At 43.7% G+C, this 20,739-nt stretch overlaps 2 long non-coding RNA genes across 4 annotated transcripts in view; one reads left to right on the top strand and one right to left on the bottom strand.

Moving 5' to 3' along the window:
* Nucleotides 1-20,739, top strand: part of LOC139280815 (uncharacterized) — a 37,367-nt gene that overhangs the window by 10,538 nt on the left and 6,090 nt on the right. The gene's annotated exons all lie outside the window — the stretch shown is intronic.
* Nucleotides 7,010-20,739, bottom strand: part of LOC139280816 (uncharacterized) — a 149,756-nt gene continuing 136,026 nt past the window's right edge. Inside the window, exon 4 of the long non-coding RNA XR_011596777.1 lies at nt 7,010-7,529. This is a non-coding gene — a long non-coding RNA (uncharacterized lncRNA). The remainder of the gene's footprint in view (nt 7,530-20,739) is intronic.

Genomic DNA, 20,739 nt, shown 5'->3' with positions numbered 1-20,739 from the left:
ATTGCCATCATCTGAACCACATCTGTTAGATCCTGCACCTCAGGAGAGCACTGTCAAGCTCTCCTTCCCCTCCTCACCCTGGGTGTGGCTCGCTGCATCCCACTGGGACCCGCAGCCTCGGACAGTGAGGCCCTGGGTGTGCCTTGCTGCATTCCACTGGGACCCGCAGCCTGGGACAGTCAGGCCCTGGGTGTGCCTCGCTGCATCGCACTGGAATCCCCAGACTGGGAAACCATGGAATGTCCCACCAACACTCATGTCACTCAGGGAAGGGGCTGGCACCTCAATGGGCAGCACCTGCACCTCCTCCAGCGTGAGTACAACAGTGGGGGCTTTATCCATTCCCTCCCCCTCCCCCCCCATGCTCTTGGTCTGGAAGGCAGACTGTGGCATTTGCAGGACTTACCCTCTCCCTCGCGTGTGGGCCCAGCTTGTGTGGTGGTGGTTGCTTTTCTCCAGGCAGGACCAATCAAAGCAGCGATCCTCTCTTCCAAGGGTGTCAGTGACTGCAGATTTGCCGGGCCTCCTCATGTTTGAGTTCTTTCTCGTTTGTTATATGCCACCTTTCTCTGCAAAGATGAAAATATAACTTTTTAGAGAGGGTATCTTTCTGCTGGGTGGGACATATACAGCTGGTCACATTTACAATTGCAATTCCATTGAATAAATGAAAATATTATTTACACTAACTTCTTGACCAAGGTCCTGCTACTTCTTTTTGCACTGGCCTCCAGACCTCGGGGTGGTCATCATTGCACAGTAATCTTCTGCAAGCTGGTTCCAGCGTTTCTTCATTTCTTTTGGTGGAACTTTTATGTGGCCTCTGCTGGTGTCCAGCTCGTGCTATCTGCCCTCAATCACAGTAACTAGTGCCTCCATTTCATCCTGTAAGAAATTCTTGGTCCTTGCGGTGCGTTGCATCTTGTATTGCAGCTCCAATTTTTCCAATGAGAATTGAAGTTCTCACATACAACTGGCTCTTTAAAAATGGCCGAATGCAGACCAGGAGCTGTACTGGGCACGTGCAACCATAGGAATCACGTCAAAAACGTCCCTTTTTTTCCGCGCATGAGCAGAAGGGGAGGCATCGTTTTTTCGGCGCAGACATTAGGCTCCACCCCCTGAAGCTACAGGACAGGCTGCGTGGCGCCAATTTCAAAAAATACAACGGGGAAATTTACTACTTTTTTTTGGAGTAGTTGGGGCCAAGAAAAACGGGCGTAACTCTGGCAATACGCCAAAAAACGACATTGGGGAAAATTGAGCCGCAATGGAACTAAAGAACAGTCAGCATGGATTGTCAAGGAAAGGTCGTGTCTGACTAACTTGATTGAATTTTTCGGACGGCAGTGCGTTTAATGTAGTGTATATGGATTTTAGCAAAGCTTTTGATAAGGTCCCACATGGCAGACTGGTCACAATAATAATAGCCCATGGGATCCAAGGCAAAGTGGCAAGTTGGATCCAAAATTGTCTCAGAGGGAGGAAGCAAAGGGTAATGGTTGATGGGTGTTTTTCTGACTGGAAGGCTGTATCCAGTGGGTTCCACAGGGCTAATTTTCTTGCTTTCTGTGGTATATATCAATGACTTGGACTTAAATGTTAGGGTTATGATTAAGAAGTTTGCAGATGACACTAATGAAGAAGAAAGCTCCGGACTGCAGGAAGTTATCAATGTACTGGTCAGGTGGACAAAACAGTGGCAAATAGAATTCAATCTGCAAACGTGATAGGTAATGCATTTGGGGTGGTCTAACAAGGCAAGGGAATACATATTAAATGGTACGACACTGAAAAGTGTAGAGGAACAAAGGGACCTTGGGGTGCAGGTCCACAGATCTCTGAAGGTAGCAGGCCAGGTCGATAAGGTGGTGAAGAAGGCATATCGAATACTTGTCTTTATAAGTCAAGGCATGGAATACAAGGGCAAGGAGATTATGCTTGAACTGTATAAAACACAGGTTAGGCCACAGCTGGAGTACAGTGTGCAGTTCTGGTCACCGCATTACAGGAAAGATGTGATTGCACTGGAAAGGGTACAGAGGAGATTTACAAGAATGTTGCCTGGACTGGAGAATTTTGGCTATGAGGAAAGATTGGAGATGCTGGGTCTGTTTTCTTTTGAACAGAGAAGGCTAAGGGGAGACCTGATTGAGGTGTATAAAATTATGAGGGCATGGATAGAGTGGATAGGAAGGACCTGTTTCCTTTAGCAACGGGGTCAACAACCAGGGGGTGTAAATTTAAAGTAATTAGGTGAGGTTTAGAGGAGATATGAGAGGACATTTCTTCACGCAGAGGGTGGTGGGAGTCTGGAACTCACTGTCTGAAAGGGTGGTAGGCAGAAACCCTCACCACATATAAAAGGTACTTGGATGTGCACTTAAAGTGCCGTAAACTACAGGGCTACGGACCAAGAACTGGAAAGTGGGATTAGGCTGGATAGCTCTTGGTTGGCCGGCATGGACACAATGGACCAAAATGGACTCCTTCCATGCTGTAAATTTCTGTGATTCTATGATAAAGGTGGACAAATCCCCTGGACCTGAAGGGCTGCATCCTAGGGTCTTAAAAGAAGTGGCTGCAGAGATAGTGGAGGCATTGGTTGCAAAATTCCCTGACTTCTGGAGAGGTCCCAGCAGATTGGTAAATGGCAAATGTAACGCCCCTATTTAAAAAAGGAAGGAGACAGAAAGCAGGAAACTATAGACCTGTTAGACTTACATCTGTCATTGGGAAATTGCTGGAGTCCATTATTAAGGAAGAAGTACCAGGACATTTGGAAAATCATAATGCAGTCAAACAGAGTCAGCATGGTTTTATGAAAGGGAAATCATGTTTGACAAATTTGCTGGAGTTCTTTGAGGATGTAACGAGCAGGGTGGATAAGGGGGAACTAGCGGATGTGGTGTATTTGGATTTCCAGAAGACATTCGATAAGGTGCCACATAAAAGGTTACTGCACAAGATAAGAGCTCACGGGGTTGGGGGTAATATATTAGCATGAATAGAAGATTGGCTGACTAACAGAAAACAAAAAGTCGGGATAAATGGGTCATTTTCCGGTTGGCAAACGGTAACTAGTGGGGTGCCACAGGTATCGGTGCTGGGACCTCAACTATTTACAATTTATATTGATGACTTGGATGAAGGGACCGAGTGTAATGTAGCCAAATTTGCTAATGAAAGCAAGTTGTGAGGAGAACAAAAAGAATCTGCAAAGCGATATAGACAGGCTAAGTGAGCGGGCAAACATTTGGCAGATGGAGTATAATATGGGTAAGTGTGAGGATATCCACTTTGGCAGGAAAATTAAAAAAGCAAATTATTATTTAAATGGAGGGAGATTACAAAATGCTGCAGTACAGAGGGACCTGGGGGTCCTTGTGCATGAAACACAGAAAGTTTGTATGCAGGTGCAGCAAGTAATCAGAAAGGCAAATTGAATGTTGGCCTTTATTGCAAGGGGGTTGGAGTATAAAAGCAGGGAAGTCCTGCTACAACTATACAGGGTATTGGAGACACTACACCTAGAGTATTGCATACAGTTTTGGACTCCTTATTTAAGGAGGGATATACTTGCATTGGAGGCAGTTCAGAAGATTCACTAGATTGATTCCTGAGATGAAGGGGTTGACTTATGAAGAAAGGTTGAGCAGGTGGGCCTATACTCATTGGAGTTTAGAAGAATGGGAGGTGATCTTATTGAAACATATAAGATAATGGAGCCAAGTTTCGGTCTGAGTTGCTCCTTTTTTTTGGAGCAACTGGTTTAGAATGAAGTATCTTAGAAATTGCAATTCTCAGCATTTAGTTTGCTCCAGTTCTAGTCAGTTAGAACAGTTTCATTTTGGAACAGATTTTTTTTTCAAAAGAGGGCATGTCCGGCCACTTACGCCTGTTTTGAAAGTTTAGACAGTGAAAACTTACTCCAAACTAACTTAGAATGGAGCAAGTGTAGATTTTTGTACGCTCAGAAAAACCTTGCCTACACTTTACAAATCAGGCGTAGGGAACGAGGGGGGGGAAGGAAAGTAATTAAATTCTACAAGCATTCAACAGTCTTACTTATACAAATAAAGAGCCATCCTGACTAAAAAATTATAAACAAAGCAAAGACAAAATATTGAATATTCCTACCTGTGAGAAGCAGCAGCAACCTTCGAGCTGCGGTGCTTCAGGCAGGCTTTCCATGTAGGAGACAGGGGCGGTGTCAGTGACTCGACGGCAGCCCAACAACAATGGCAGCAAGCAGCCTTCGAGCTGCGGTGCTTCAGGTAGGCCTTCCTTCCATGTAGGAGACAGGGGTGGCGTCGGTGGTTCGATGGCAGCCGAAGACAGAGCAAGCAAGCAGCCTTCGAGTTGTGAGGGAGACTGAGGCCATTTGACCACGGGATAGGGGCGGCGGCAGTGGCTGACGGCGGCCGAAGACACAGCAAGCAGCCTTCGAGCTGCGAGGGTAACTGAGGCCATTCAGCCAGGGACAGGGAGAGGCAGCCAGAAAGCCAGGTTGAAACTTAAATTTGCAGAATGGGTGCTGCATTGTCAACACCACGGATTATGCAATGGATCGCTATCAATTCACTGCAAAGGAGAGAATTGATTAGAGCTCACCGCACCAGGAACATCATAGCCCGTAGGCTGATGGGCAGGAGACCTTACCCACGTCGGCAATATCGAGCCAGGTGCTCATACCTGGACATGAGCGAGACTGATTGTGTCAAAAGGCTGCGTTCCGCAGAGAAGTTGTCGCTGAGATCTGTGATATGCTGAGATCAGATTTACAGCCCAGAAGCAGAACGCCGACTGCCTTGTCTGTTGAAGTGAAGGTAACAGCTGCACTTGCCTTCTATGCCTCGATCGTTTTAGGCGACAACTGGAGATGTGTGTGCCATCTCTCAACGTGCAATATATGCCTGCGTTTACCAGGTCACGGCTACACTGTATGCGTGGAGGAATGACTTCATCAATTTCCCAATGACCACACAAACGATCCATGAGAGGGCTGTGGGCTTCTTCAGGATTGCCGACTTCCCAAAGGTACAGGGCTGCATTGATTGTACCCACATAGCCTTGCAAGCATCTGTGGAGGATTCCGAGCAGTACAGGAATAGAAAAAGTTTCCACTCCATCAATGTGCAGCTCGTGTGTGACGACAAGCAGCGCATCATGTCAGTCGATGCGAGATACCCTGGCAGCACCCATGATGCGTTCATCCTATGCAACAGCGTTCTATCTGACGTGTTTGAGCAGCAGCCAGAAGGGCAGAGCTGGCTACTAGGAGACAAAGGGTACGGCCTGACCACCTGGCTCATGACACCCCTACGTGTGACACGGACAGAAGCTGACCGTCAATACAATATGGCACACGTTGTGACATGCAGCATCATTGAGAGGACCATTGGCATATTGAAACAGCGTTTCCGATGCCTGGACCATTCCGGAGGCCACTTGCAATACTCTCTCCTCAGATTGTCGGTCACTTCACTGTTGTGTGCTGCATGCTCCATAACTTAGCCATCATGAGGCAGCAGGAGCTGGTAATGGAACAAGAAGACCGACGTGAGGGTCCAGTGCATGATGATAGTATTACGGAAGAGCAGGATGTGGATGATGACGATGATCAGGAAAGCATGCAAGTAACTGATGCCAGAGCACGAGGTCGGAGGAGGGCCGTCCATCGTGCTCCTTTAACGATTGCTCGAGCCCTGCGCCAGCAGCTCATCCGTGAACGCTTCAATTACTGATGCCTGAGGGCTCTACGACCACTGTTGCGCATGGACATGTTTATTCTTTGCAGTTGTTACTACGTTGTGTTGTGTTAATGGAAGATGAATCAGTTTAAATGAAAAAATATTTTATTGAAAAGTTAACGTCACTGTAATAAAATATTTGTTGTATCAAACTTTACTTTTTAATATGACTCTTGAAGATCACTTAAAAACTTTAAGATCACTTATAAACTTGTAAAGTTACAAAAGTTACAAAACAATTTCAATGTGAAAAATCTTACACTCTCAAGATCACTTTTTATGTGCAAAATTAAATAAGTTACAGCATTTACACTATAAGATCATTTAAAAACCCTAAGATCATTTATAAGTTGTAAAGTTACAAAATTTACAAAACAATTTCAATTTGAAAAACGCTACTACAGCTATATCAAGAACAAGAACAAAAGCAACAAAGAAAGGCTGCAACCATCTCTCATCCACACCTCAGTGAATGTTCACTTCTTCATGGGGGTATCATTTGATTAGCGGGGCTGTGTGCCCTTATTGCAGCAGCTATCTCCATGAGGGCCTGTGCCGTCGCTTGCATGCCCTCCCTGATGGCCTGTGCCGTCGATTGCACTCCCTCGGACATTCCCTCCCTAAGTTCCTGTGTTATTACTGCTATTTCTCCCGTCAGGACTGTCACCTCTTCACCCACTGCACTAAAGCTACCGATGAGTAAACGGGTAAGCTCATTGGTCTCCATACCCAATGCCACAACCTGAGCTGCATCTGTTGCACGCTGCATCTCAGGAGAGAATGTTTCCAATCTCCTTCTCCTCTGCCTGGATCTGCCTTGTGGCACCACTTACTGGGAGGCGCGAGCATGGACGGTGGGACGCTCGGTGTTCCAAACGGCACCACTACACAGGGAGGCGCGGGCTGGGACGGTGGGACGCTCTGTGTTCCAGACAGCAGTACTAGCGAGAGAGGCACGGGCTGGAATGGTGGGACGCTCTGTGTTTCAGACGGCAGTACTAGAGAGGTGCCGGCTGGGACAGTGGGGCGCTCGGTGTTCCAGACAACAGCACTCGAGTGCGAGCCATGGGCTGGGATGGTGGGTGAATGGGTGTAAACTGCTCCATTATATCACCAGCATCACTGGGACCCGCAATGTCGGAATCAAAACCATGAAGGTGGAACCAGAACCTATGCGAGTGGGAGGCGCAGGCTCAGATGGTGGTGCACTGGCTGTAAACTGCTGCATTACACCAGCAGCACCACTGGGACCCACATCGGAATCAAAACCATGGAAGGTGGAACCAGAACCTATGCAAGGGGTTGAAACTTTGATGCCCCTTAATGGGGGCTCATAAACATTAACTTGGAAGCTCTCCACTGTAGACATTTCAGTCATCACCGCCATCATCCAGTCTGGATCGTCCGCATCTGGTTGTACTGGTTCTTGTTCTGTATCTTCAGGATCCTCAGGGTTGGCATAATCATCATCATCATGTTCTGAAAAATACATCAGAACAGTCAAATGTTTAACAGCAAGGGAAGGGGCAGGATGGGTGGCATGAGTACTCTCACACATAGTAGGCCAGGCAGCAGGTTGATTTGAAGGCCCACGATGCATTTTCAGGACTTAACCTCTTCCTCGCGTGCAGGCCCAGCTTGTGCTGTACTGATTGCTTTTCTCCATGTACGACTCATCACAGCAGCTACCCTCTGTTCCAAGTGTGTCAGTGGATGCAGATTGGGCGTGGCTCCTCCTGTTCGAGTTGCTTCCCTTTTGTTGTGGGCCAATTTCTTCTGCAAAGAGTAAAATATAACTTTTTACAGAGTGCGTCTTTCTGCAGGGTGGGACATACAGATTGTCACATTACAATTACGATTACATTAAAAATGGAAACTATTACTTACACTAACTACTTGACCAAGGTCGTGCCATTAGAGATAGTAAGGGGAAAAAGTCAGTGGTGGGCGTAGTTTATAGGCTCCCAAATAATAACTTCACAGTGGGGCGGGCAATAATCAAGGGAATAATGGAGGCATGTGAAAAAGGAACGGCAGTAATCATGGGGGATTTTAACCTACATATCGATTGGTCAAACCAAATCGCACGGGGTAGCCTTGAGGAGGAATTCATAGAATGCATATGGGATTGTTTCTTAGAACAGTATGTTACAGAACCTACAAGGGAGCAAGCTATCTTAGATCTGGTCCTGTGTAATGAGACAGGAATAATAAACGATCTTCTAGTAAAAGATCCTCTCGGAATGAGTGATCACAGTATGGTTGAATTTGTAATACAGATTGAGAGTGAGGAAGTAGTGTCTCAAACGAGCGTACTATGCTTAAACAAAGGGGACTACAGTGGGATGAGGGCAGAGTTGGCTAAAGTAGACTGGAAACACAGACTAAACGGTGGCACAATTGAGGAATAGTGGAGGACTTTTAAGGAGCTCTTTCATAGTGCTCAACAAAAATATATTCCAGTGAAAAAGAAGGGTGGTAAGAGAAGGGATAACCAAGGAAATAAAGGAATTAAAAACCAATGTGTATAAGGTGGCCAAGGTTACTGGGAAACTAGCAGATTGGGAACATTTTAAACGACAGCAAAGAATGACTAAGAAAGCAATAAAGAAAGGAAAGATAGATTATGAAAGTAAACTTGCGCAAAACATAAAAACAGATAGTAAAAGCTTTTACCGATATATAAAACGGAAAAGAGTGACTAAAGTAAATGTTGGTTCCTTTAGAAGATGAGAAGGGGATTTAATAATGGGAAATGTGGAAATGGCTGAGACCTTAAACAATTATTTTGCTTCGGTCTTCATAGTGGAAGACACAAAAACCATGCCAAAAATTACTGGTCACGGGAATGTGGGAAGGGAGGACCTTGAGATAATCACTATCACTAGGGGGTAGTGCTGGACAGGCTAATGGGACTCAAGGTAGACAAGTCCCCTGGTACTGATGAAATGCATCCCAGGATATTAAAAGAGATGGCGGAAGTTATAGCAGATGCATTCGTTATAATCTACCAGAATTCTCTGGACTCTGGGGAGGTACCAGCAGATTGGAAAGCAGCTAATGTAACGCCTCTGTTTAAAAAAGGGGACAGACAAAAGGCAGGTAATTATAGGCCGGTTAGTTTAACATCTGTAGTGGGGAAAATGCTTGAAGCTATCATTAAGGAAGAAATAGCGGGACATCTAGATAGGAATAGTGCAATCAAGCAGATGCAACATGGATTCATGAAGGGGAAATCATGTTTAACTAATTTACTGGAATTCTTTGAGGTTATAACGCGCATGGTGGATAGAGGTGTACCGATGGATGTGGTGTATTTAGATTTCCAAAAGGCATTCAATAAGGTGCCACACAAAAGGTTATTGCAGAAGATAAAGGTACGCGGAGTCAGAGGAAATGTATTAGCAGGGATAGACAATTGGCTAGCTAACAGAAAGCAGAGAGTCGGGATAAATGGGTCCTTTTCAGGTTGGAAATCGGTAGTTAGCGGTGTGCCACAGCGATCGGTGCTGGGACCACAGCTGTTTACAATATACATAGATGACCTGGAAGAGGGGACAGAGTGTAGGGTAACAAAATTTGCAGATGACACAAAGATTAGTGGGAAAGCGGGTTGTGTAGAGGACACAGAGAGGCTGCAAAGAAATTTAAATAGGTTAAGCGAATGGGCTAAGGTTTGGCAGATGGAATACAATGTCGGAAAATGTGAGGTCATCCACCTTGGAAAAAAAACAGTAAAAGGGAATATTATTTGAATGGGGAAAAATTACAACATGCTGTGGTGCAGAGGTACCTGGGGGTTCTTGTGCATGAAACTCTTGAATCCCAAAAAGTTAGTTTGCAGGTGCAGCAGGTAATCAGGAAGGCGAATGGAATGTTGGCCTTCATTGCGAGAGGGATGGAGTACAAAAGCAGGGAGGTCCTGCTGCAAGTGTACAGGGTATTGGTGAGGCCACACCTGGAGTACTGCGTGCAGTTTTGGTCACCTTTCTTAAGGAAGGATATACTAGCTTTGGAGGGGGTACAGAGACGATTCACTAGGCTGATTCCGGAGATGAGGGGGTTACCTTATGATGATAGATTGAGTAGACTAGATCTTTACTCGGAGTTCAGAAGGATGAGGGGTGATCTTATAGAAACATTTAAAATAATGAAAGGGATAGACAAGATAGAGGCAGAGAGGTTGTTTCCACTGGTCGGGGAGACTAGAACTAGGGTGCACAGCCTCAAAATACGGGGGAGCCAATTTAAAACCGAGTTGAGAAGGAATTTCTTCTCCCAGGGAGTTGTGAATCTGTGGAATTCTCTGCCCAAGGAAGCAGTTGAGGCTAGCTCATTGAATGTATTCAAATCACAGATAGATAGATTTTTAACCAATAAGGGAATTGAGGGTTTCGGGGAGCGGGCGGATAAGTGGAGCTGAGTCCACGGCCAGATCAGCCATGATCTTGATGAATGGCGGAGCAGGCTCGAGGGGCAAGATGGCCTACTCCTGTTCCTAATTCTTATGTTCATTTCTTTTTACACTGGCTTCCAGATCTCATGGTATGCACCACTGTGCAGTAATCTTCAGCAACTTGGTTCCAGCGTTTCTTCATTTCTTTAGGTGGCACTTTTATGCGACCTCTGTTGCTGGTATCTAGCTCCTGCCATCTCTGCTCAATGACGTTGACTAATATCGGCACTTCCTCATGCAAGAAATTCTTTGTTCTTGGTGGACGTTGTTCCATTGCTGTATTGAACTGACACTCTTATTTTTCAAAACACACAGTCCTTAATTTGCATGCACCAATGCAGCACCTGTTCTGGAAGTTTAGCAGTGAAAAGCAGCACACTGATTTCAGCAGGTGATTTATTCAATATTGCTGCTAAAAGCACTTCTTCAGACACAAAAAAAAATCACCAAAATTAAATCCCAAGCCTTTCCAGGGGTCCAAGAGACAAATCAACACTTTTCTTTAAGTCCCTTTAAAAATGGCCGAGTGCCAATGTTTCTGGGCTATTGCGCGTGCGCGCGCGCTCCAACGTGCACGCGCAGGGCTGCTGGCACGACGTTGCCTCATTTAAATTAGCCCCACCCCCCTCCACTATCAGAATCGGCGCGACTCTGTGGCTCTGCCCCCCCGCTGCTGTGTGCGCGCCGCGCCGAGTTCCTAGGGACCTGCAAAGAGCCAGAGAATTCAGAGGTATTATTCTGTCGTACTTAGGCGCGAAAAACAGGCGTCCAGGTCGGGGCTGCGCCGTTCTAGACGTGGCCCGAAACTTGACCCCAATGAGGGGACTCGACAAGGTAGATGCAGAGAGGATGTTTCCACTCATGGGTGAATCTAGAACTAGGGGGCATAATTTAAGAATAAGGAGTCGCCCTTTTAGAACTGAGATGAGGAAGAATTTCTTCTCTCAAAGGGTCGTAAATCTGTGGAATTCTCTGCCCCAGAGAGATGTGGAGGCTGGCTCATTGAATATATTTTAGGTGGAGATAGCCAGATTTTTGAATGATAAGGGGGTGAAGGGTTACGGGGACTGGGCAGGGAAGTGGAGCTGAGCCCAAGATTAGATCAGCCATGATCTTATTAAATGGCGGAGCAGGCTCGAGGGGCTAGGTGATCTATAATGGGCAGCAGATCTGCAACACCAGTTTTACGCCCGGGCAACAAGCTGAAAATCTACCCCAATGTCCGAGTATTTAGCAAATTTTTGGTCTGAAGGAAAACACAGCAATAATGAGTACTAGCTTGGAGATGCAGGTCAGTCACCTGCAGGACTTTATGGATTGGTGATCAATGATCTGCAGTATCATTTCTTGAACGCTGGTTGGAGCTTCCTGTTGGGAGATCCAATGCCATTTGCTCACCTCGTCCTTTTCCAGAAATCATTGGTAAAGTGGTGAATGTGATTATTTGGAGAGAGACTGAAGGATTCCCAAATGCTCAGCATGTGTCCAAAATGGGGATGTAGCTGGCTGAGGTGAAAGTGTGTTGCTGCTATACTATACAATACCATAGCACTTGAACAGATTAATTTAGCAGACACTAATCTTGGAAACCTTTAAATGTGAGAAACTTTTTCCATGTCTGTGAAGACGACCTGCTTACTGTAGAAACTGCATTTATCTGCTCCACTCCCTCTTTCCACACAGCCCAGACAGTTGCTTTCTGAATAAGGTGCCCCTCTGAACCAAATTCTCCTATGCTTCACAATATTACCACCAGGACTCTGTCTGTAAAGGGAGCAGAGCTCCCATCTCTGTCGACTCTTGCATCTGCCATCTATAACATGCCATGAAAAACAATAAGATGTCCATGGACTCCTCGCAATCCAAATGACAGAAAATATCATACATTAGACCACTTTGCTCTGGCTTTATTTACAAATAAAATAATACACAGAAGCAAAATATTTATATAAAATAACTAGAAAAGGTTAAAATCCCTCTTGGAAAGCTGTCTTTTTATAGCTTCTTGGAATGTAACAGTTCCTTTGGACAAAGCAGCTGAGCCTATCTTGCCTTGATACAGTTTGTTTTTAATTTTCTCGGGATGTGGGGGACGTTGATAAATGCACATTTTATTGCCCATCCCTATTTTTCGAAGAATGTGATAGTGTGGCTTTTCCTTGAACTGCAGTCCTTGTGATGGTGTTATGTAGGCAATTCCATGATTTTGACTCTGTGATAATGAAGGAACAATAGTATATGTCCAAGTCAGGATGGTATGACTTGGAGGAAACTTGGAGGTGATGGCACTTCCTGATCTTGTTGTTCTCGTCCTTTTTGGTGGTCGAGGTCATAGTGCTCGAAGGTGCTATCAAATGAAGCTTAGTGAGTTACTTCCGTGCATCCTATCTTATATACTGCAGTCGCAGCGCACCAGTGGTGGAAGGGATGTATATGGAGTCCAGTGGTAGGAGTGATGATCAAGTGGACTACTTTGTCATGGATGGTGTCATGTGCCCTGAGTGTTGTTGCAGTTGTGCCCATCCTGACAAGTTGTGAGTATTCCATTACACTCCTGACTACACGTCTTGTAGATGGTGGCGAGTCTTTGAGAGGTCAGCAGGTGCAGACGCTTTGAGGGGTCAGCAGGTGTAGAGTCTTTGAGGGGTCAGAGGTAAGCCACTTGCTTAAGTCTATCCAACCTCTGAAGAATTGCTCAACTCCAGAATCCTTAGTCCACAATCTCAACATATATTTTTCGGAAAAGTTACACATAAAATATGTGAACGGTTGTCACCCATGGAGGCTGGCATGTCTTCACCAGAACTAAAGCCAACAGCCAGAACTGGGATATTTATCTTGTAGAACCTCTTTGATGCAAGGTAATTTATTTTGAAATAATCAAGCAAACAAAATGTTGAGCCTTCACATCTCGGTAAAGAATGGGATAACAAATTGTGACTACTAGCTTCTTCTTCCTAATACCCAACTTGTTCCAAAACTGGACAATAATCAGAAATAAAAATGTCATCTGACAAACTCCTGTATCCATTAATATTTTAAATATGCCGTCCCACTATCAAAGCAATTTTATCTTAGCTGATCGAGCAAAAGAAAGATCTCCTTTCTTGTCACGGCTATCTCAAGAGAGCAGCCTCTATTTGACTCCTAGCTAATTGAAAACATATAGACAATAAAGACAGAATTTTTGTCAAAACACATTTGGTTGAATTTTTGGCCAATTTTTGCACAGGTTTTACAATGCCCTACTGATATTAGTCTTTTAGATAAATTTCAGAAGTAATAACTGAAGCTCAGACTCGAAATGATTTTTTTTTCGGTGCATTTTCCTCATCACTTTAAGTGTGTTATTAATACTGAAAACAAAATTGGGAGGCAATAAGCGACTCATTTTGGTTAGTTCATTTTGCATCCAATTGAGTGTCAGATTACCGCAAAAAATTAGTTCTTCTAATCTCTAAACTCTCTTCAGGCATATTAATTTTGTACTTCTGTGCTCCTAAACAAGATAACTATCTAGGAACAGTTTATTGTACTTGGAGTTAAAATAAATCTATCAATGCTTAAATCCACTGTTCATTGGATAAGTGCCTGGCAAGGGAGATGAAGCAATATTGGAATTATTGTTGGAAAAACTTTTGGAAATCATGACTTGATTTAGTTCCAGATATCTCATTGAGGAACTTGGCATTCAGCATCGGCCATGGAAGGGGAATTCTGAAAAACACAGGCTGGTTTTGTACTGCAATTGGTTGCAAATCAAAGAATTGCATTGCCTACATTGGCAAAAGAAGACAAATGGGTTTAAAAAAAAATGTACTTTAAAGTTTGCGAGCCCTACTCCCCACAGTCACTGTGGCATACTGTTGCAGTGAGATCCCTCTCCCCTCTCCCCGTGCCACCCCCCCCCCCCCTCCCCCCGCCCCACTCAGGTGGATACTCCAGTTGCCTACTGAAGACAATGTCAAATAGCTTGACCCTGGAATTTTACGGTCTGCCACTGTGGATGAATGGAAATTCCACTCCGCCCCAGGCCTCCCAAGAATTTCAAAGACGAAAACTCTATCCATTGCTTATCCCCTCTTTTCTTCCTATAATCAAGCTCATCTCCAAACCATGCCAGTCTGATTAAATATACCACCTGAAATGTTACCCTATATTTCTCTTTTAGAAGCTAACCGACCTTCTGCTTAATTACATTTTTTCAATTTTTGATTTTCAGCATTTATGTTTTTTCTTTGTACCTCAAAAATACTGCTGTTTGAAATCATTTTTCCTCATTTTGGTCAGCCAAGATGGAATTTGCTTTGCAACACAAATTCTAGTGGGGGGGGGGGGAGGAAATTATGATTTAAAAAATATTTTCTATTCAAAATTGTTCACATTTATTCTAGATTTTTTTTTAACATTGAGCAAAGTGGCCTCTATCAAGGTGGACCATTCCAGACACCTCCACCTGCCCCCGCCCGCCACCATCCTTCACTGAGTCAGATACACAAACAAAAAATAATTCTACTGTTTAATGACACATACCTGTCTCAGATAACTTAATTCCAATGATATTTATACTCCAAGGGTATCAAGAAGTCACAATATTTATTTATAGTTCAGTTCTCAAAAAAAATCGCTAAAAGGATCCCTACATCTGTTGTGTAATAGACCAATAACAGACCATCTCCTGTTGCTCAAGGTTATTCCACTCATATCAGAAACTGATGACATTCCCTTTTTCTGTATCATTTCACCAACCAGTTTGTAATGTTGATCTTTTAGATCTCAAATAAAAAAAGATGGGTTTTATATTATTTTGAGCCTGGCAGCTTTCTGCTCTCAATTGGAACCAAATGTCTGCTTTGCTCCTTTTGTGGATCCGGAGGAGGAATATAAAACCTTTCAAGTTTTTAAAATGCCAGCCTTTCATAATGCAAATTCTGATTATGATTCGTTTTAGCTGCAGTTTGCAAGCATCCAGGACGCTGTCTTTTGGATGAAACATTAAACTGAGACTGAGAAGAGCAGGGGATAAATGTGAGGTTATCCACTTTGGTGGCAAAAACACAAAGGCAGAATATTATCTGAATGGCGGCAGATTAGGAAAAAGGGAGGTGCAACGAGACCTGGGTGTCATGGTATATCAGTCATTCAAAGTTGGCATGCAGGTACACCAGGCAGTGAAAAAGGCAAATGGTATGTTGGCCTTCATAGATAGGGGATTTGAGTATAGGAATAGGAAGGTCTTACTGCAGTTGTACAGGGCCTTGGTGTTGCCTCACCTGGAATATTATGTTCAGTTTTGGTCTCCTAATCTGAGGAAGGATGTTCTTGCTATTGAGGGAGTGCAGCGAAGGTTCACCAGACTGATTCCCGGGATGGCAGGACTGACATATGAGGAGAGACTGGATCGACCGGGCCTGTATTCACTGGAGTTTAGAAGGATGAGAGGGGATCTCATAGAAACATAGAAAATTCTGATGGGACTGGACAGGTTAGATGCAGGAAGAATGTTCCTGATGTTGGGGAAGTCCAGAACCAGGGGACACAGTCTAAGGATAAGGGGTAAGCCATTTAGGACTGAGATGAAGAGAAACTTCTTCACTCAGAGAGTTGTTAACCTGTGGAATTCTCTACCGCAGAGAGTTGTTGATGCCAGTTCGTTGGATATATTCAAGAGGGAGTTAGATATGGTCCTGACAGCTAAAAGGATCAAGGGGTATGGAGAGAAAGCAGGAAAGGGGTACTGAGGTGAATGATCAGCCATAATCTTATTAAATGGTGGTGCAGGCTCGAAGGGATGAATGGCCTACTCCTGCACCTATTTTCTATGTTTCTATGTTTCTCTCCAATGTCTTGACCAACATTATCCCTCAACCAACATCACGTTAATCAAAAAAGCAGATTATCTAGTTATTATCACATTGCTGTTTGTGGTCCTTGCTTTGCGCAAATTGGCCACTGAAAGTCCCAACAGTGACTACACTTAAAAAATACTTTACAACAGTGACTACACTTCACAACAGTAGCAGTTATTTACTGATGAACGTATATAATCCTGTGGTAATACTGGGTTTCCACTAATCGCTCAAAATGTGATTTTTTTTCTCAGTCACTGATATTTCTAATGTCCAAAATAAAGATTTAAACAAAATGTAATAATAAAACAATAAACATTTCACAATAACATGATTAAATTTAAACACTGAATTGATTTTGTGTCTTTTTAAGGCCCTCATCAAAATATTTACTTGAGATATTTATGCCCAAATCTGTGACTCTGAACTAAATTTGGATTGTGCAGTCCAAATATAGACGGTGCAAATATAGACAGTGTACCTATGTTTTCAGGATGCATCAGAACTATCAGTCATCTATATTGATTGAATATTTCCCTCTCGTATCAAATGATTTTTACTCAGTAGCATTTCATAAAATAATTTTGTAAAACAAGAGTACAAATTTCAAGAGTTTAACTGAAGTAAAATTTTCACCAAATGTTTTTTTTAAAAAGCTATCCTCAAATGGAGGCATGATTTACATATTATAATCAGGCTTCTGTGCCTGAATCACGACACTTTTCTGAAATTCATGTCTGCACATGCCTAAAATATCACTTTCTTTAACCCCCGCCCCCCCCATCATGTCAGGTATAGTCAGTAAGCAGCTTTCAGCAGCTAAAGCAAGCGTAGCCAATTATTTGGGCTGGAGGGCCACTTAACAAGTTTTAGGGAACTTTTGAGGGCCGCCTACCAATATACCCCCGAAGGCGTGTGGCTGCACGGTCCCACGCAGGTCACTTCCCAGCTCCTGCCGCTGGAAGAGATATTGCGCATACTGCATAGCGGCCGTCCGCGCAGCAAATTTAAAGGGACCACGCGCGAAAATATTTAGAAGGAACATTGCATATACATAGACGTTGCATAAATATAAATTCAGATAGTAGTCAGATGCTATCTTAAATGCACAACATGCATTCGATACTGCTTAGAAATGAATCAAAGTTAAAAGTTGAAAATGTGCTATCTTCTGGTCTCTGTAAATCAGTGCTGTGAAATAGAACTGTACCCTCTTCAGAGCTTGTATCAGCACCAATTTCCTACCTCAGTCACCCTTATGTCCCTCTACAAAGATTACTGATGCCGATCCTATTGATGCCAGATGAGAATTCCCCTGCCGTTGTACTCTGGGTACCGGGAGAGGAAAGATGCAGCGCCGGTCACTTTCTCCGGTAAAAGAGTCATGGAGATGAGCAACCATGACTCAACTCTAAACTAGATAGGGCATATTTGAGTACGCAGTGCAGTCTGGGTATGGACATACGTCATTGTGGCCCAGAATCACGGAACGGATCCTTTTAAGATCTGACCGGGGAGAATCGCTTTTGCAAATTATTAATTTGAATGAAATATTACTATTTTTTTTCCTTGACTTCAGTTTGGGCCTGTCTCCGACCCATGAGAAGTGAAAGTGGATAGACGAATGTGCAGCTCGAGCTCTGGCTCGCGTTCTATTTCTGTCCCGTCAGCGGGCCGGATTAATGACTTGGCGGGCCGAATATGGCCCTCGGGCCGTCTTTTGCCCACCACTGAGCTAAAAAGATCTTTACTTCCATTAAAGTAAGTTGTTTTAGGCATCTAGGGTACTTTTGGTTCAAGTTTTGGCAACTGTTTGGCTGTTAAATAGTTCTCTAGAGTCCATTTGTAGAGGGCTACAGCTGTACAATATAATACTCTGTAAACCTGTATAAAATCACAACTAGCCCTAAACATTCCTCGAGAACAAAAGCTAGCATGTTCTTTTCTAATTATTTTGTGGCCTCGAAAGCATCTGATATGCCTGCTGCGGCAAGCCAAAGGACCAAGTTCAAAACCATGGAGATCAGTGAGATTCCTCTATTAAATTTTGTTCTCTCTGGAATACCCCTACTTGTGGATAGAAAACTACAGTTACACTTTGGAATAATGAGGCTATGCATATCTAGAATAGAATCATAGAATAGTTACAGCACAGAAGGAGGCCATTCGGCCCGTTGAACACTTGCTGGCTCTCTGCAAGACCACTTCAGGTAGTCCCACTTTCCCGCCCTTTCCCCGTAGCTCTGTCATTTTTTTTCCTTCAGGTACTTATCCAATTCCCTTTTGAAAGCCATGATTGAGTCTGCCTCCACACCCTCTCAGGCAGTGCATTAACCACTCGCTGCGTAAAAAAGTTTTTGCCTCCTGTCGCCTTTGGTCCTTCTGCTAATCACCTTAAATCTGTGTCCTCTAGTTCTCGACCCTTCCACCAATGGGAACAGTCTCTCTCTATCTACTCTGTCTAGACCTCTCAGGATTTTGAATACCTATCAAATCTTCTCTGCTCTAAGGAGAACAACCCAGCTTCTCCAATCTATCCACGTAACTGAAGTCTCTTATCCATGGAACCATCCTTGTAAATCTTTTCCGCACCTTCTCTGAGGCCTTCATATCCTTCCTGAAGTACGGTGCCCAGAATTGGACACAATATTTGAGTTGAGGCCAGACTAGTGTTTTCTAAAGGTTCATCATAACTTTCTTGCTTATGTTTATGAAGCCCAGAATCCTGTATGCATTTTTAACCGCTTGGACAACTTGCCCTGCCATTTTCCACGATTTGTGCACATATACCCCCAGGTCTCTCTGTTCATGCACCCCCTTTAGAATTGTACCCTTCAGTTTATATTGTCTCCTTGTTCTTCCGACCAAAATGTATCACTTCGCACTTTTCTCCGTTTAATTTCATCTGCCATGTGCCCGTCTGTTCCACAAGCCTGCCTATGTCCTCTTGAAATCTATTATTATCCTCCTCACTGTTTACTATACTTCCAAGTTTTGTGTCATCTGCAAATTTTGAGATTGTGCCCTGTACACCCAAGTCCAAGTCATTGATATATATCAAGAAAAGTAATGGTCTTAGTACCAACCCCTCGGGAACACCACTGTGTACCTTCCTCCAGTCCAAAAAACAACCGTTCACCAATACTTTTGTTACTTAGCCAATTTCGTATCCATGGTGCCACTGTCCCTTTTATTTCATGGGCTTCAACTTCGCTGGCAAGCCTATTATGTGGCACTTTTATCAAATACCTTTTGGAAGTCCATGTACACCACATCAACCGCATTGCCCTCATCAACCCTCTCTGTTATCTCATCAAAAAACTAAGTTAAACACGATTTGCCTTTAACAAATCCATGCTGGCTTTCTTTAATTAATCCACAATTGTCCAAGTGACTGTTAATTTTGTCCCGGATTATCGTTTCTAAAAGCTTCCCCACTACCGAGGTTAAACTGACTGGTCTGTAGTTACTGGGTTTATCCTTACACCCTTTTTTGAACAAGAGTGTAACATTTGCAATTCTCAAGTTCTCTAGCACCACCCCTGTATCTAAGGAGGATTGGAAGATTATAGCCAGTACCTCTGCAATTTCCATCTTTACTTCCCTTAGTATCCTAGGATGCATCCCAACCAGTCTTGGTGACTTAGCTACTTTAAGTACAGTCAGTCGTTCTAGTATTTCCTCATTATCAAGTTTTATCCCATCCAGTATCTCAATTAGCTCGTCTTTCACTGTGACTTTGGCAGCATCTTCTTCCTTGGTAAAGACAGATGCAAAGTACTCATTTAGTACCTCAGCTATGCCCTCTACTTTCATGTGTAGGTCTCCCTTTTGGTCCCTAATTGGCCCCATCCCTCCTCTTTACTACCCATTTAATATTTATATGCCTATAGAAGACTTTTGGATTCTCTTTTATGTTAGCTGCCAATCTATTCTCATACTCTCTCTTTGCCACTCTTATTTTCTTTTCACTTCTCCTCTGAACTTTCTATATTCAGCCTGGTTCTCACTTGAATTCTCAACTTCACATTTGTCATACTCTCCCTTTTTCTGCTTCATCTTGCTCTCTACCTTTCCCCCTTGTGGGAATGTACCTAGACTGTACCCGAACCATCTCCTCTTTAAAAGCTGTTTGATTACAGTTTTGCCTGCCATTTATGATTCCAGTTTACCCAGGCCAGATCCATTCTCAACCCAGTGAAATTAGTCTTCCTCCAATTAAGTATGTTTAGTCTAGATTGATCCCTGTCCTTTTCCATTGCTGAGTTAAGCCTTATGATACTGTGATCACTGTTCCATAAATGTTCTCCTACTGACACTTGCTCCATTTGACCCACCTCATTTCCCAGAACCAGATCCAGCAATGCCTCCTTCCTCATTGGGCCGGAAACATACTATTCAAGAAAGATCTCCTAAACACACTTGTGCTGCCTACCCGGTGCCAGGGTAAAGGACATCTCCTCTGGGCTGGAGAAGAACTTGGAGTGGGAGGGGGAGGATCCAGTTGTCATGGTATACATAGGTACCAATGACATAGGTAAGAAAGAGGTTCTGCTGAAAGAGTTTGAACAGCTAGGAACTAAATTGAAAAGCAGAACCACAAAGGTAATAATCTCTGCATTATTACCTGAGCCACGAACAAATTGGCATAGGGTCAATAGAATCAGGGAGATGAATGTGT

This window comes from Pristiophorus japonicus, chromosome 15 (genome assembly GCF_044704955.1).
Source record: "Pristiophorus japonicus isolate sPriJap1 chromosome 15, sPriJap1.hap1, whole genome shotgun sequence".
Classification (NCBI taxonomy): Eukaryota; Metazoa; Chordata; class Chondrichthyes; family Pristiophoridae; genus Pristiophorus; species Pristiophorus japonicus.
The sequence above is the reverse complement of the archived record's forward strand: the minus strand, read 5'-3'. Positions and strand labels throughout refer to the sequence as shown.